At 37.5% G+C, this 17,488-nt stretch overlaps 1 pseudogene; it reads right to left on the reverse strand.

The window, feature by feature from the left end:
* Positions 1–12,850: 12,850 nt before the first annotated feature.
* Positions 12,851–13,016, reverse strand: LOC150022733 (U2 spliceosomal RNA; annotated as a pseudogene).
* Between the last annotated feature and the right edge of the window lie 4,472 nt (positions 13,017–17,488).

Here is a 17,488-nt window from a genome sequence, read left to right on the forward strand (position 1 = left end):
TTACCATAAAGTATACACAGTATGTGGGGGGAGGGGGAGAATGGGGGAAATGGTGCAAGGATTAAAAAGCATAATTGGTAGGAACAAAATAGACAAGGGGATGTTAAGAACAGTAAATGAAATGTAGAAGCCAAAGAACTTATATGCACAACCCATGGACATGAACTAAGTAAGGAGGGGAAATTGCTGGAGGGAACGGAAATTACCAGGTGGAGGGGGACAAAGGGGGAAAAATTGGGATAACTGTAATAACATAATCAATAACATATACTTAAAAAATGTACCAAGGATATTTATCAAGTCACCCCGACAAGAAAAGAACTTTTATACCTTTAACATTAAGTATTTTGCAATATATTATCTATTTTTTGAATTCCTTTTTAGTTCTGGTTTCTATCTTCTTGGAAATGAAATTCATACCAACATTGTAATAAGCTTTTCTGTATTCTAAGCCTGTGCTTATCTGCTTAATAAATTAAAACTATAAATACTCAAACTCTCCTTATCTTTGGGTCATATGAATGATTATGAATTAATTAATTATGTTAATTATTATGCAATTACTCAACCCTAACATATATCTAATCTAGTATTACTATTAAGACCATTTAGTGCTAAACAACTGATAAGGAACAAGAGCTTATAATGAAGATCAGAGAAAAATTAATTCTTTGCTGTTTAAGATAGAGTAATATGTAATATTTCTAATTGTTGGTTTATTTTTGTCTTTAGTGTATTAAAGCTTAATTTTCATTAAACACATTATTTTCATCTTCATTGAAGTATATTTTTGCTATATTTGGGTGCTCTTGATTGGTTAATCTTGAGGCATGAAAACAAGAGAGTAATTTAGGAAAAAAGAAAACTCAGTGTATGTGGTATTAAAGATAGAAAATATGAAAATTAAGCTATATTTCCACATCAGAGAACTATATCAATGTGATTATAGCAGAATCTTTTATGATACAAATATACATGTTGTGACATTAGTAATCAGATTATTAACATAAGGAAATAACTTTTCATAAGGAAAATCATTTATATCTGCTAGAGAAGCATTTCCCAAAGTATCACAGAACATTTATTCCAGAAATGTTAATAGGTGCTCCCCATCACATGGAATTCATGGTTGGATAACTTTGAGAAACTTTTCAGGCTAATTTCCTGTTTTTGTAAAGTTGCAATGAAGATTAAAATGTTAAAAATATAATAATATGTCATAGAACTAGTTTTATATGGGAAGTGTTCCACAAGAGTAAACTCCTGTAAATTTCTTTTTAAATGAAGTTGTATTTCCAATTTCAGGCTCTACCAAAAATAGTAAACATTTCCTTTTATACACACCATGTCCCAGTGTAGTCTATATAATAAATTTTGAGTAACCAGCATAAATATATGAACTAAATTAAAATGTTTCCTACTTAAAGGACTCAGAAGAGAAAGGAATGGGTTATTTTCCATTAGCAGATATTTTATCCATCACTCTTACTTTAATTCCCCACCTTTCCCTTCTCTGCACACAAAACTCAGGAGAGGAGGGTGTGGAACTCTGCTCCTTTGAGTCTATGAAAAAGGCATGTGAGCTGAATATTGATGGAATTTTTAGAGGCCCAAACAAAAGAAAGGAAATTAAAAGAGGAAAAGAAGTAGCAGATTTCCAGATTTATTTTGAATTTCAGTGGAGATACTGCATATAAAGCTCTTGGCAAAACACATCTTCTGCAGTATGGACTTATAATTATTATCACCGTTATTAATTGTCAGAGAATCCCTTTCTTTCCATTTTCTGGCCCAAAAGAAGAAACTAAAAGCAACTCTTGCAGAGTACTACAGACACCCACTGTAGTCTCTTTCTTCCCACACTTACTTACTTCTCCCAGGGAGTAGAAGTAACTTGCTTGCTTGGGTAGAGCATGACCCTTACCAGAGCATGTCACTCTAGTGGACAGTCACTGTGCCTTAAAGGAGGAACTTCCACTGCCAGCTCCCTTCTCCCTTACCTGGTCCAGATATAGAAGACCAGCTACTTCGATCCCTCATAGATAGTACTTTTCAGCTTCCTATTCTTCTTGGCATAGAAGCTGGGCTACTGATACATGTTTATGTATAGGAAATAGGCCCACAGGCCATTTCCATGTAGCTGGCTGAGTCCAATTGTTGTCAGTTCAGAGAGGAGGGAGAAGGAGGGTCATCATTATTCTTACATTTTAGCCATAATTTCAAATTCAGCTTTTACCAGAAAGTCCTACGACAAAGAGAAGAATGTAGGATAATTTCAGCTGCAAAGAACAAAATACCCAACAACAACAACAAAAAAAAACAATGATTTAAACAATGGGGATTTATCTTACTTGTGTGCCAAAAACATCTATGATAGTTCCCAGGGTTAATTCAGAGACTCGATGGCAACAAAGTTGTAAATATACTTTGTTGTTATTCCTTGGGCTTCCTTTTTGGAATTGTAAGGTGTCAGAACCCACTTCAACCATCTTTTCCTCATATAAAATTGTCCAGAAGAAGCCAGAAAGAGGTGAGAGTCTCTCTTCCCATAACCCTTATCAAGACGTCCGAAATCCCCTGGCCAAGATTATACCACACAATCACACTATGGCAACAGGAAAGGCTGGAAAAATGGGCGTCCAGCATTTTCAGCCTCTGTAATGGTTCATGGGTCTTGTCCACAAGGAAGAAGAGAGATGGAGCAATGGTTATTGGTACACAGCCAAGAGGGTCTTACCCGGATGCATGCATAGTTTAATAAATGTTGTACTTGTTTATCAGTTGTCTAGAAAATCTTAGAGTCAGCTATCTTTTAGGTCCCTGAAGGGAAGGTTAAAGAAGTGGTCAGTCCTTAAATCCTATCATTTTAAAGGAGGAAATAACTGTTTACAAGCACCAGCAGAAGGAAACATAAACAAAGGGAGAGGGATGTACATAGGACCAAAACCATATCCTATTAATGCCCCACCCAGATTTGCTTTACTAGTTTGGTGCACTCATCTGCTATATCCCATGAGTGTTGGTGATAAAGTCTCACAGCCATATTATTCTCTGGAAAAGTGGCCATGGTTGAATAAAGTCATATAACTTGTGAGACCTGCGATCAGTCATTGAAGCAAGGGTACAAAAGCTGGTCTCCTTGCCTCGGGTGGAAAAACTTTATTGATGCCATTCATACATCAGAGTTCCCCATGGGATCAGGCTAAAGCTAATGTCAACTGAAACCACATCTTTGCTTATATTCTTCCTTTGCCCTCTCTTGCTTCCCTTTCTTCCTTACAGGTGTCTGCTGAGAATTTCTCAAGGTTCATTTACCCAATACTTGTACAAAAATCCATACCTTATATTCACTTCTAGGGGATTGTATGTAACACAGTCAGGAGCCCCAAGCTAAGAAGTTTGAATTATATTATATAAGCAATGGAGAGCTATTGAAAGTTAGAGCAAGTGTGTTTTAAGATGATTAGTTTAGCAACAAACAGCCTGTAGAAAGAATTAAGAGAAATAGGTGCCCCTCCATTACTAATTTTCACAGAGAAGATATGGTCTTGATATTATCAATTAGAGAAAACAAAAAGAGAGAAACTCAGGGTCTCTCCTCTATGACTATATGGATGTACTCAAAAACGTATTGCAATATTTTAATTATAAAATCTCTTACAAAAATCACTATGGCAATTTTTCCCCCAGAATTTTATAGTTTAAAATTTTGCTTTTGTCTCTGTGTATAAACTTGAAGTATCCTTTTTTCTTTCTCCTTGTAACACTGCCTACCTCGTCGTCGTCGTCGTCGTCGTCGTCGTCGGCAACCATCCGTCTCGAGAGACGATGGTGTAGCTTCTTAAGAGTCTATCTGCACCGCCGAGAATGGCTGTGCAGTCCGACTCGGGAGTGACATGGTATCTGTCTCCTCCCGTGTTGAATCGACATCTTGCGATGACGCTGAAGCTACAGAGCCTGGGCAGGGTAATATGGAGGGTCTGCTGTTGCCCATGCAGCAGACCCCCCCTCTCTTCGCAGCTGAAGGGTCCAAGGGAAAGACGGAGTCGATACAGCTTGGGTTCAGGTGTGCCGCAGGAGTTGCCGGTGTTGACTACAACGTCAAACCGCCTTAGGGACTCCAGCTCCGGATTTTCTGTCGGGGTTTACTCCCTTAGCCTTTCCCCTGAAGAGGTATGCCGCAAGGCAGCGGAGGTTTTTTGGAGTCAGAGTTTTCCTTCTCTGATGTACCCTGACTGGAAGATTGAACCAGCGACACTTAGCTCGCAGGCCGACGCTCAATCCACTGAGCTAAACCAGCCAGGGCACTGCCTACCAACAAGCACTAAATATTGAACAAAAGAAAATAAACTTACCTTTAGTAAAAATGATTTAAGCTACATATAGATTTTTGTTTGTTTTAAAAGCATGATTTAAACTCAGAAGTGAAGATAGGACCTTATAGATTTTCTGGCCCTGGAAATTTTTTTTTAAAAAATGCTTATAAAACCACCTGTGTTTGATGGTTTAGGTGTAAATTAACATGTGTTCATGACCATGGTCAGAATTCCCCAGGAAATCCTCTCTGATGGCTGATTCCACGTAATTGACAGGGCTTCAAATTGCACAGATCAAATTTATATCAAGCGTAAAGACAGATGAAAAGGGTACTTATGCTGCTTTCATACAAAATGTTTCGGTTGATATATTAAATATTTCTTTACAATGTAGTTGCTAGAAATTAATGGATGATAGACATTTTATTCATGCTTGTAACAATCTAAATATATAAACAATTTTATTTAATTTTACCTCCCCACTCTGCTATTGACATAAACTATAACTATGTCACAGTAAAAGTTAGGACTACTATATGCATCAGGAAAGATCAAAAACTATTTAGTAATGCAGTTCTCTCTTCAAATAACTTTCAACCCCATGGTCCTAGGAACAAGCCCTGAATAAAGAGAAAAACCATGAATAACTTTCACTTATTTAATTTACTCAAATAGTCATTTAGTGTCCTATTTAAAGAAATACAGCACAATGCTTTTGGTTTCCTTCTCTTAACAAAACTTTACTAACCCCTTAATATGTGCAAACTATTAAATTTCATGCAGATATTTACACATAGTAAACATTTATTTATTTATTTACTTAATTTATTAAAAATTATTCATATACTACAAATAATTTTAATTTGAAAAGCTAACAGAAGCATGGTACAAAGCATAAAAACTTAGGATGATTCCAAATCTGGAACTCCTAGTTGTATAATACATAGTGGTAAAGTGAGGTCTTATTCATTTATGCGTCTATTGCACAAATATTTTGTAAGTATCTATATCTCTTAAACATTTCTGTAGGCATTAGAAATGCAGTAGGAAGCAAAGCAGACGAAAATCGCATCTACATAAAGATAGTATTATAGTAAGGGGGAAAACTCACCAATCAAAATGAATTTTAAAATACATGTAATATAATAAATGGCAAACAAATAAATATGCAATAATATAATAAATGGCTATGATCCCATTGGAACAAATAGAATAATGCAGGAAAAAACTAGGTAATGTCTGGATTTGGGAGAGTAGAACAATTGCATACTTTTAATAGGTAGCCAGGGAAGATCCCATTAGAAAAATTAGATCTCAAATAAAATACCTGAAGGAGGTGAAAAAGTAAGCTAAGAAAATATCTGAAGGAAATAATTATTCAAACAGAAGAATTGTAAGTTCGAAGGAAAATACCTGAAAATCTCAAACAATAACTGGCATGTCATTATTGATTTAGACAAGTGCAAGAATAATAAGAGAAAAGTAAGAAAAGTAATGGGACAAGATCGTGTAGGGCTCTGTCCGTAACTTTGCTTTTTTTCTTGAGTCAGATGCAAGCCATTGGAGATTTTGAACAGGGTCATGACCTGGCCTGTCCTATATTGTAACAGAACTAATCTACTAACGCTGACAGAAAGAGACTGCAATGGGGTCAAAAGAGATCAACTCTACAGTTTTTGCTTTAATCCAGTAGGAAGACGACAGTGGCGTTGACTAGGGTCACAGCTGTAGAGGCAGTGAAAAACAGAGATTCTAGCAGCTCGGAAAGGAGAGCCGAAAGAATGCGCCATGTGATCGGAGGTAGATTAGGAGAGTAGTCGAGGATGGCCTCTGCATTAGTTTGCTAGGGTTGCTACGACCAAGAACCACCAACGGGGTGACTTAAACAACATAACTTTGTTGCCCCGCAGTTTGGAGGTTCAACATCCAAAATCAAGGTGCCAGGAAGGTTGGTTCCTTCTCAGCAATGTGAGGTAAGTATCTGTTCTAGGTGTGTCTCTGGCTTGCAGACAGCTGTCTTCTCTCTATGTCTCGTCACATAGTCTTCCCTCCTTGCATATACTTGTGTTCGAATTTCCCCTCTTACAAAAGCACCTGTCACATTGGTCTAGAGCTCATCCTACTGACTTCATTTTACCTTGGTTTTCTGTGTAGACCCTATCTCCAAAGAAGGTCACATTCTCAGGGACTAGGGGCCAGGACTTCAGCATATGAACTTGGGAAGGGGACACAAGTCAACCCATAACAGACAAAAGGAAGATAGAGTTGACAAAATGTTATGCTATCTGCGTCTACTTTAGGCTTAGGGTCATTCTGAAGACATAATATTAATTCTCAAAACAGAATTTCCACAATAATGTTGAATTTATTTCTTGAGGATAGGATTGTCATTCTTTTTGTTTGAATCGTTGGTTTTTAATTTAACATACTTTGTAGTATATTATCTTGAATAAGCTATATATATAGTATATTTTCTGATAAAGACATTTATAATATTCCCTAACAAGAAGTATTAAAGTAGGCAGACATAGGACTTCAAAATTTAGCAACACATTTAAGCCACCAAGGACCACGCACTGTATATTTCTCACCAAGGACCACGCACTGTATATTTCTCACCAAGGACCACGCACTGTATATTTCTCACCAAGGACCACGCACTGTATATTTCTCACCAAGGACCACGCACTGTATATTTCTCACCAAGGACCACGCACTGTATATTTCTCACCAAGGACCACGCACTGTATATTTCTCACCAAGGACCACGCACTGTATATTTCTCACCAAGGACCACGCACTGTATATTTCTCACCAAGGACCACGCACTGTATATTTCTCACCAAGGACCACGCACTGTATATTTCTCACCAAGGACCACGCACTGTATATTTCTCACCAAGGACCACGCACTGTATATTTCTCACCAAGGACCACGCACTGTATATTTCTCACCAAGGACCACGCACTGTATATTATTTCTCACTGTGCCACCCACAAAGTGTTGCTGTCATTCTTCGGCTGTACCCTCATCACCCCAATATGGCTGCCGCAGCTCCAGGCATTGCACCCTCATACAGCCACATTCAAAGAGGAGAAGGAGAGTGACCCCTAGCAGTACCTTTTTCACCATGGAGTCACATCTTGACCAGAAAGTTTAAAGCCACCAACTCTTACAGTCTTCTTATCAGGGACTCAGAATTTTACCATACAGCCTACTTTTAAGGAAGACAAGAAATCAAGTGTCTTACAATTTTCATCTTTATCAAAAGTGAGACACTGCTCTCAAAGCGCAAGGAGGAGGGGAGGCAGGGGAGACAATGCCTTCCACAATAAATCTTCAATAAATGTTCAGTGGGTGAATGATACATAATCACGATGCTGGAAAGCCAGTGATGTCAAAGATTACTATTTTCTTAAAGCAAACTTTAGACACCTCCCCCCCCCCAAAAAAGATGTCTCCTTTCATATCAGACATTTGACTATAATTTCCATTCAAGGAAGAGGTAGCATCAGATGCACTACTTCCAGTTTACTTTACTTGGATTTTCAGTGTAGAGTTTCTGGGGAAAAAAATAGTATAGGCAGAGAATCAAGCAGACATCATACAACAAACAGAAAATGTGATGAGAAGAAGCACGGGTGCCATTATTTTCCTAAACGCTCATTGTCCTCGGAGAGGTCTTTGTTAGTGGGTTTGCAGCATGAGGATTCTGCTGGTGCTATCAGAGGTCCTCCAAGTAAGTAACCAGATTAATTGATGTAAGGGTCTCTTCTCAAGTTCCATAGTATGTTTTGTCTGTCTTACTTATCACTGAAACAGCTTCCTCTTAGCACTGCTATCGACTTAAGCACTTAATATGTGTACTATTTCTTCTCCCATTGAATAGAAAACTTCTGGGGACGAAGGATATATCTTTTCCAACAGCAAATCAACCAGGGGTGATTTCACCCCACAGAAAAGTCTGGAGAAACTTAGTTGTAAAGACTCAGGCTTAGGGATTGCTATTGACATCTGGTGGGTAGACACCAAGAAGGCTGATAAATACCCTTTAACATACAGATAACTCCCTTCATGAAAACCAACAAACTGTCTGAACCATCAGATGAGCAAGGCTCAGGGGTTGAGAAACCCTCTCACGGTAATCCTCAAAATTCACCATTTACTATTCTAAGCATCTGACTTGTGCCAATTCTTAAAACAAAGGACTTGGCTGTAAACAGCCACTAACGTCTCCTTTTAACACTTGGTTAGTGTGAACTGTTTGGGTTAGACAGATTTCTCTGTGCATGGACATTTCAGGGCTCCCCGGAAATGTGGAGACCCTCTGCAAAACTCAGTTCTAACCTGACTCTAGATGTTCTGGAAACATCTGCTTAACAGAATTGAAACTAATTTGATGTTCAGACTAATAAAATAATCCCTGGACCCCTCCGAATGTCTCCGCTAGTGGTTTGCCCTGTTGAAAGGGGCTGAATGGAATGCAAAGTTATGTTGTGAAGTCCTAACACGAGAGCTTTTAAAAACTGTTAAGTGAACGCAGATGACGCATCTATTTCAGTTTCAGTGAGAACATCTGAGAGAGAGAATACAGTGGTTTGAAGCAATTCCCACCAACAATTTGAGAAAATTAGAAAAGATGCCAGAACTCCATACTTCAACAGAGGGAGAAAAAAGGGCATGGTTTCCCTGTAGGACCAGGAGAGCGGGCAGGGCTGGGCCTTCTGGCTCTCGGAACAGCTCTCTCAGCGATCGGCCCACGATAACGCAAGGTCCACGGTAACAGTGTCAGACCACGGGCAACGTGGCCTTTTTAATTTCCAGTGGAGACATTAGGGAGGCTATGTGCTGAGGGAGTAGGTACTCTGTTTTACACTTTCTGGGAAGTTGCTTCATTTGTTTGCACTTGTGTTCAGTTGTGGAAGAAAATAAAAGAGGAAAGATACAAGTAGGACTTCTCTCCGTATTGTTCAAGCGTTTGGCCAGAAGGGCCCCTGAGATTCTGTGATAGCTCATTTATAACATGGCGCAATTGGATCAGCATTATACGTACATACCACCTGTTCACTTCATTAATTGTTTTACCCGCTTCTTTCCATTTCAACTATTTTCATCTGAAATGATACACATTTGCTAAGAAAATTCCAAGCATACTTAGTGTAGGAGGATTTCTGGACAAGTGGCTGGCAGAGTGCTGGAAGATAGAATCTCATTTTGCACATTTTGCACACGTTTATCTATTTGATTTAGAGGTTTTTTTCTTTTCTTCTTTTTTATTTTTCTTGAGGCCCTATATTAGAGAAATTCATTAAGCTGCACATTTCACAGTTCTGCTGTTCTTTTCTCTTTAATGATACTATTTGGATTCAGGCACACAGGAGAGTTGGAATGGAGCCCGTTTGTGAAATTTGGCACCTGAATTTCTAACCATTGTCGATTATGAATTCTGCACTGCCACAAGCACACGGTGCCCTGATACACATCCCCTATCCCTGCTGAGCCCCCTTGCCATCGATTAATCTTTCTCAACCAGCTTTCAAATAGAGATTATGGCTATCTGCTCATACTTTTTGGGGTAAATCCTTTCCTCCACATCACTCCCCTCCCCCAAGAAAATCATTATGCTGCTGTATTTGCCAGCTGAGATGAGAATTTCTTTTTGTTGCATTCAGTAATAGTGAAGTTGAAAAACTCCGGTGTTAAGTACTAAGTTCATTGTGCTACCTGACAATTCATCAGGAGGCAAACATGACAGCCATTTATACGATGTGTTGTATTCTACATACTTGTTCTTAGGCAAAGCACTTCACATGTGTTCTCTGATTCATGCACATAAGAACTTAAGGGGGTAGTTATTAGTATTTTCTCTTTTAAGAAAAGAAAACTGAGATTTAATGATAAGAAGGAAGTTAGAAAGTTTTCACAACCACTAGGCCTTGGAGCTGGCTCAACCAGGCTTTCTAAGCCCATGACCATGTTCCTAACATCTACGGAAAATCTAACTGGCTCATGAGAAACAAGGTTTCCTATCAATAGCAATGATGCTATCACTATCTAAGGGCTTCCACCCCACAAGATGAGACTAAGTTTGTCTCTCTCTCTTCCATTACAAGAAAGACAAGCATGTTCACACTCCTAGGAATGAAAGCAAGAGGGTAAGAAGAGAAAATCCTTAAGTCAAGAGATGACTTAAATTAGATGATGAGTCATAGATGTGAATGAAAGCATCCGAAGTCAAGATGCTATGATTGTAGATTTTTGCTCAGGCACCAAAGATTTTTGTTTAGGTCCCAAAATGGACCCTAAAATTCAATACTTGTTTTCTGAAGCTGCGGGTTAAGTTAAAATTAAAAGTTACTGGACACAAACATCAGCATGTTTCTATACACTAACAATTAACGATCCAAAATGAAATTAAGAAAACAATTCAATTTACAATAGTATCAAAAAAGTAAAATACTCAGGAATAAGCTTAACCAACAGAAAAAACGATCTGCACTGAAAACTACAAAACCTTGCTGAAAGAAATTAAAGAAGACACAAATAAATGAAAAGACATCCCATGTTCATGAATCAGAAGACTTAATGTTAAGATATCAATTCTAGCCAAAGTGATTTATAGATTTAATGCAATACCTATAAAAATCCCAATGGCTTTTGTTCGTTTGTTTGTTTTGTAGAATTAGAAATGCCCATCCTGAAATACGTATGAAATATGAAGGGAACCCAAATAGCCAAAGCAATCTTGAAAAAGAGCACAGCACAGCTGAAGGCCTCACACTTCCTACTTTCAGAACTTATCATAAAGCTGCAGTTAATCAAAACAGTGCATTAGTGACATAAAAGCAGAAATACAGACAAAAATAATAGGAAAAAAGAGCCCAGAAATAAACCCTCACATAGACCATCAAGTCAAATATTTCTCAAAAAGGATGCCAAGACCATTCGATGGGGGAAAGGAAAGTCTTTTTAACAAATAATATGATGTTTTCAAACTGAAAGTTCACACACAAAAGAATAGAGTTGGACCATTACCATAAACTATACACAATAAGCAACTCAAAGAGCTAAATGTAAATGCTAAAACTAGAAAACTCTTAGAAGAAAAGGTATGGTAAAAGTTTCACACTATTGAATTGGACAATGATTTCTTGGCTATGAAACCAAAAACATAGGCGACAAAAATAAAAATAGGTTAACTGAACTACATCAAAACTGAAAACTTCTGTACATAAAAGGACGCACCCAACATAGTGAAAAGATAACCTGTGGAATGGGAGAAAAAATGCATAAGTGATTAATATCCAGAATTTATGAAGAACTTCTATAGGTCAACAACAACGGAAAACAAATAATTTGATTTTAATGAGAAGAAGACTTAAGTAGATATTTCTCCAAAAAAGATATATAAATATTTAACAAGCATATATAAAGATGTTCAACATTACTAATCATTATCAAAATGTAAATCAAAACCACAAAGAGATGTTTCTCACTCCCATGAATAAGACTCCTATCAAAAAGCAACAACAACCCCCACCTTAAAAAAGAAACCAAGAAAATAATAAGTTTGACAAGGATATGGAGAAATTTGGACTCTTGCATACTATTCATGGGAATATAAAATGGTGTAGCCACTATGAAAAACAACATGGCAGTTCCTCAAAAATATAAAAATAGAATTAACGTATGACACAGCAATTCCACTTGTGGGCATATATCCAAAACAGTTGAAATCAGGGTCTTAAAGAAAAATCTGTACACTCATGTTTATAGCAACATTACTCACAATGACCAAAAGACAGAAGTAAACCAATTGTCCATGAGCAGATAAGAGATAAATAAAATGTCTCATATACATAAAATGGAATACTACTCTGCCTTAACAAGGAAAACAATTCTGACACATGTTATGATATAGATGAAACTTGAGGATATTATGCTAAGTGAAAGAAACCAGTAACAAACAGAACCTCAAAAGATGGCTTCCGGGGCCTGAAGAGAGGGGAACAATGGACTCGTTTAATGGGTATGGAGTTTCAGTTTCACGAAAAGAGAAAGTTTCTGGAAATTGGTTGCACAGCAACATGAACATACATTTTAAAAACTGCAGTAAAATACACATAACATAAAATGTAGCATCTTAACCATTTATTAAATTGACAGTTTTGTGGTGTGAAACATATTCACATTGTTGAGCAACCAATCCCCAGGGGAAAAAAAAGTATTTGAAATGAAAGTATCCCCCCTCCCAAAAAGAAAAAAAACACCCACAATGATGAGGATATGCTAAAGAAATACAAGAGTCAACTAGAAGGGCTCAAGCTGAAACAATCTGAGTAACAAAATTAAGTATTATTGGATTCTAATCCACCAATAAGCATTTGTGAGGATAGAATACCTACATAAATTATTTAAAATTTTTCTGCACAGATTTGTTTATTCTTAGTGAGTGGGATAGCTTTGCTGAACTTCATAGTTTTGAGGTGGACTGGTTAGGTATTTAATTTTATCTATCTTTTTTTTTTTTTTTTTTTTTTGCACTGGTAATGCATGGAATGAATGGAGCAAACTTTTGTTCCACCTCCCTGTTCCAAAAATCCATTAAATATACTGTCCTTGAATAGAGGACATACCAGATGTTAAACTGATAAGAACAGATACTATGCTTGATCTTAGCCAAAAGGCCAAGAAGCAATGGTCACATATTTTATAGGTCTCATAACTGGGACTTTCATTTTTGTTTTTTTTTTTTCCATCTTTACATTGGTGTAATGGGTTTTCAGGAAGAAAACGACATATTTAGAATGCCATTCTTATTACATCAGATAAAGAGTACAAATTGCCAACATGATTCACAGCTGTTGATGCTGACCTCTGTCATTTGGCTTGAGGAGTGTGCATCGTTTCTCCGCTGCACAGTTTTTCTTTATATGTAGGGACATTGTCGTCGTCATCGTCGTCGGCAGCCGTCCGTCTCGAGAGACAATGGGGTAGCTTCTTAAGAGTCTATCTGCACCGCCGAGAATGGCTGTGCAGTCCGACTCGGGAGTGACACGACATCTTGCAATGACGCTGGAGTGTCCTCTCCAGTGAAGCTGAAGCTACAGAGCCTGGGCAGGGTGATATGGAGGGTCTGCTGTTGCCCATGCAGCAGACCCCCCCTCTCTTCGCAGCTGAAGGGTCCAAGGGAAAGACGGAGTCAATACAGCTTGGCTTCAGGTGCGCCGCAGGAGTTGCCGGTGTTGACTACAACGTCGAACCGCCTTAGGGACTCCGGCTCCGGATTTTCTGTCGGGGTTTACTCCCTTAGCCTTTCCCCTGAAGAGGTATGCCGCAAGGCAGCGGAGGTTTTTTGGAGTCAGAGTTTTCCTTCTCTGATGTGCCCTGACTGGAAGATCGAACCAGCAACACTTAGCTCACAGGCTGACGCTCAATCCACTGAGCCAAACCAGCCAGGGACATTGTACTAGACACCTAAATGGTATGCCTCCAACTGTCAAGGTCATACAAAACAAAAAAAAAAGTATGAGAAATTCTCACAGTCAAAAGGAACCTAAGGAGACATGATGCCTACACACCATGTAGTTTTATAGATGAGATCCTGGGGCAGAAAGAGAACAATAGGTAAAAACTAAAGAAATATGAACACACTATTTACTTTAGTTGTAACAATTTATCAATTTTGGTTAATTAATTGTGCCATCTATTTCACAGTAACACAGGATATTAAAAATAAGAGAAACCAAGTGGGGGTTATGTAGCAACTTATTGTTCTACCTTCACAAGAATTCTGTAAATCCAAAACTGTTCTAAAATAGTTTATAACAAAAGGAAAAATATAGTTGGAGTAAGTAAGAGGAAAAGGCAAACATCAATGATGTTATTACATAATATTCACACCTATCTCAAGCCTTCTTCCCCAATATTTTACCTACTCTTCTTTAGGTGGGAGGACCATTTTGGACCATAATAAAGGGTACTTTATATTTCAAAAAAGAAGGGAAACAACTGAAAGTAAAAATAACATATATTTAAAGATTGTGTGGGAGAGAGATTATGAATATGTTTAATTTATTTTGGGCATGTGTCAAAGCATCCTTGACTTTACTAGTAAAACCTACAGAAAAGAAACCATCCCTGCTGTGTAGAGCCATTTAATGAAAATCAACATGTTCAGGAGCCTTTACACATAATTTCAGCTCAATAAGAAAGTAAGGCAAAAGTCAAGTTCAAGCATCAGGGCTCTGAACAATCCATGCAGTCAGAACTCTGTGAGTATGCTAAGGCAGTTCCTTCCCTTCACTCAGCAAACCCCTGCAACCACCCACAATACACCTGCCTACAAGCTGTAAGATGATGGGATTTTGTATCAGAGGATCAACTACCTCCACTATCCAGTTGCCAATCTTTGGTAACCCAAAGGGATGTCAGACACACTAACAACCACCAAAATAATTTCAAGGTCAACTAATGGTCTGGTAGCTTGCAGAAGCCTTAAGAATCTCATAGTTTGGCATTTCTCTTGTCCCCATCTCAAGAAACAGCTGTTTTCCCATTTGCCTGGCAGCTTGCCAAAGGAACAAGACAGTCAGTTAACACAGAGCTGTCAATAATTCATAGTAGCTGGACTTGATAAAGTAATCAGGAGGGGATATCATTTAATCAAAGTCTCTGAAACAGGGAGACGCAATCGGGGTTGCTAATCAGGTAATTGCAGGGGGAATTGCTCAGAAATAATTTGTATTGAGCTGATGGAAGAGCAAGTCCAGCTTCCAACGGGGAGGAAGGATTGTTCATGCTCATGTGATCCTTCCGACGACTGCTAATCTCTGTGCAGTGTGCAAATGCCGAAAGCAGGTCAGCCTTCCATGGCACTTGGCTTCCTAAATGTCAGTCACATTTCTGGTCTGTGCAAGTCACAGATATTGACTACACTGTCTCCAGAGAAAACAGACTTGGCTGAACGTTTGAAGGAAAATGCCAACACAATGGGTCACATTTAAAGTCACTTACAAATTGACCTGATTATATCTCAATATGTGATTAGGAATAACATGAGCTTCCATTCCAACGGGGAATAACATCCTGCGAATTCTTCTCAGAAATTCTGAGGAAGTGTCTTAAGTAGATTTCTCTTGATTCACTTGATTCACAATACATCTTCAACGAGGGTTCCAAAGAAATATAAAAATTAGAACATGTCCAACAGTAAACATTTGTGAATTATGCTCTGTAAGTTGACTCACATGATTTGTCAAGATGGTATATAACTTTTATGACCCCTTCATCGTTACAAAGATAATTTAGGGTAGCTGTCAATGGTTCATAAAATATAGTACAATAAAACTAAACTCAAAGTCAGCTAGAACATGAACTAAAACAAAAATATAAAATATTATAGATTGATAGTACTAATGATTAAAGAAACTTGCCATTTCATGCATTGTTCCATTTCACTGAAAAGTATCGAATGCTGGCTCTGCAATAGAAAGCATACAGCCTTATTCTTCACTGAACTTTCTTTGAATATTTTACAATAGTTGCTTTTCCTCGTCCAGTTCCCAGATTTTGCTATATTATGCCTATCTTGTGGTATATTACATTATAAATATGGAGTCAGAGACCATACAATGGAAGACAAATTCACCACTCACTAGTTAGGTGTTTTTGGACACGTTAATAAAAGTTCTAATTATTTGTTTCCTCCTTGAAGAACTGGGTTAAGAACAAATACACAAAGTTTTGCTGTTTTAGGATGTAAAGTGCTAAGCCCACTGTGTAGAAGGTAGTAATCATTTAATAAATGATACCTATTAATATGTCTTCTTCCTATCTTTTATTTGCCTTATTCCTTCCCAAGCTTTACTTTAGAAAATTGCAATTATTCTTGTAAATAAAAGGTGTAAATAATTGCTAACGCCCTCCTCCTTTGACAGATGTCAGTCCTAATTCCACAACTTGATATGCTCTACACAGAATTCTATTAATTTGTACAAATGAGGCAGGGACAGAATCATTTAATATGCAAATATTCTAAGTCTTGAACTCTCTCTGCCCCACCCATCACATCTGTCAAAGAGAATCTTGTATTTGCCCATCACATGCACTCCTCCCGCCAACTATCTTTTCTCTTAAAAAAACAAACAAACTTGATCTGGTTAGTTTATAAAATTACGTGATGCATACTTGGAAGTATAAAAAGAACTGTAACTTTAACTGAAAAGAAAAGAGTAAGAAAAGAGGAGATAGATAGTGTGCATACAAGATTATCGATGAAAAAATCATTAGAATGAAGGCTATGATGAGTGAAACTCGAGAGAAGCTCTGGGCTTTGGAGAATAGAAGAATAGAGGAAAAGGGTTTTAAGAAGCTGTGTTTTGGGATTATTCTTTTCATTCACTTTTAAATCCTTTGAAAAATAAGTAAAAGTTGGAATTAATGTTTAATCATATTGGTTGTTAGACAGTGATTTCTTTAGTGCAACACACCGCTAATACTGGGCCATGCGTCATCCTGGGTTTTATTTTGGTTACCTGAAACTCCTCACTCATTTTTTTTCTTTTCTACTTAAGCTGGTTGTCATCGGAAAGAACTGCTGATCTCAAAGGAAACTACAAGAACAATTTTTAATTAGTGCTCTGTACAGGAAGAGAAAGCGGAAGAATTGTTGTCATAATGCAAACTGAATGTTAATAATGTTCTGTTGTTCTGTGACGTATACGTGCAAAGTCTTTGAAACCAGATCATGTCGTTATGCTGAATTTAATGTGCAAATCTGCTAGAATGTCGACTGCAATAGACTTAAGAGGAACTGGTTTTAAGTCCGTCTTTAAAAATTCATTCATTTATTAATAATTCTACAGAGATTATCCAGACATTAGCTCTACAAATGTATACTAACAATTTTGTGATGACAATAGTAAAACTTTAGTAAATATATAAAATTAGAAGATAGCATCTTCTAAAAAAGTCTCCAAACATACCAAAACTAAAAAGTTATGTGTTCTTTGCTTTTCTTCAGACAGATTATTGATCTAAAGCAAGGGAATTTACCTCTAAAAGTTTCTATTTCTTTATAAGAACTTTCCAATAATATCTCTGAAGGTTCTATAAGACATTACAGTCTCTACGTAAAATAAGTCTCATGTCTATATACTTGTATGCACTT

This window comes from Furipterus horrens, unplaced genomic scaffold (assembly GCF_987537825.1).
Source record: "Furipterus horrens unplaced genomic scaffold, mFurHor1.1.pri manual_scaffold_1, whole genome shotgun sequence".
In the NCBI taxonomy this organism is placed as follows: Eukaryota; Metazoa; Chordata; class Mammalia; order Chiroptera; family Furipteridae; genus Furipterus; species Furipterus horrens.